Source organism: Sinocyclocheilus anshuiensis, unplaced genomic scaffold, assembly GCF_001515605.1.
Source record: "Sinocyclocheilus anshuiensis isolate Anshui unplaced genomic scaffold, SAMN03320099.WGS_v1.1 scaffold19077, whole genome shotgun sequence".
Classification (NCBI taxonomy): Eukaryota; Metazoa; Chordata; class Actinopteri; order Cypriniformes; family Cyprinidae; genus Sinocyclocheilus; species Sinocyclocheilus anshuiensis.
In genome coordinates this window covers 1-1,197 of record NW_015537587.1, presented here as the reverse complement: position 1 = coordinate 1,197, position 1,197 = coordinate 1, and the positions used below count along the sequence as shown (strand labels likewise).

General features: G+C 43.9%; 1 pseudogene; it reads right to left on the bottom strand.

The window, feature by feature from the left end:
- Positions 1-54: 54 nt before the first annotated feature.
- LOC107657530 (uncharacterized) lies at positions 55-1,152 on the bottom strand (annotated as a pseudogene).
- Positions 1,153-1,197: the final 45 nt, after the last annotated feature.

Sequence of the window (1,197 nt, the reverse complement as noted above, 5' to 3'; positions counted from 1 at the left end):
TTAGCTCCCCTGGGACAGACAAGAAAATAGAATAGAGGAAAATTTGTAAGAGACCCTCCTGAGCAGTCAGGACACTGACGAGGATTTGGCCCACCTCATTGCTCACAGATGTAAGCCACAAGGCGGTCCCCTTGGCAAGGCCTGATAGCTTCTTGGTGATCTGTGATCACACAGAAAAGACAGTGAATGCCTAAAGCCCAAATAAACTTTCTTTTATATGTAAAATACTGAAATAATACTGTTTTTTTATATACAAAGCATTAATTTCATTTTTCATGTCTTTACTGCTAATGTTGTATTTTAGACTTTTGTTTGTGAGGTAGGATTTTACAGTGGCAAGAGTTAAAAATATTTACCTTTTTTGTGGAATCCATTTTAATATATTGCCAAAGGTGGATGTTATGCTGACTTTTATGTGATCCATTCTGCTTAAGATGTCTCGGCCATAAACAGCCAGCATCCACCGGTGGGAAGGAATAGCCACTGGCTTAGGAGGTTCATGGAACTTGATAGGGTGCAGGCTTGGCTGGACAACAAAGTCTGAGCATGCGCCAAGGTAGCGACAAACACGCTTAAGCCACTCTTCACTGTGATTTTCCCTCACCTGCCTGACCAAGCGGCTGGGGCTATTACCCAAGGTCCTCTCCCTCAGAAAACGGATCAGAGGCACAGGCATATCTGTATTAAGAAACAAAGTGAAAAAGAGAGCAAAAAAATGGCAAACATTAAAAGAAGCTAATTTATAGTGTGTTTGAATGACAAACATTTGTGACACAGGCTAAATAATTTCAGTATACTCACTTTCGTGTCAGGATCAGTCGGAACTCCATTCTGTGTGCCAAATCCAGCTGGTCCAAGATGGTCTTGCTGGTGGAAATGTAACTCGTTTTACAACCAGCTGAACTGCACCAGAGAGTCTCCGTGATCATCAGGTAGTACCTATCCACATCCAAAACTTGGCGGGCTCTCTTGTGGGCTCCATAACCTGTGAGCTGTTTTCCACAAACAGGACAGGACAGCCTGACCCTCCAAATGGTATCACATCCACAAGAGAAGCCGGTGTGTGAAAAAATGCTCTGGAGCGGGGTCCTGATGATAAATAAGCGCTGGCTCCGGTGGATCATACCACAGCTTCAGGTCAGTTCGCAGCCACTTGTTCTTCCACAGAGCAGATGAAATCCACTTCTGATCCTGAGG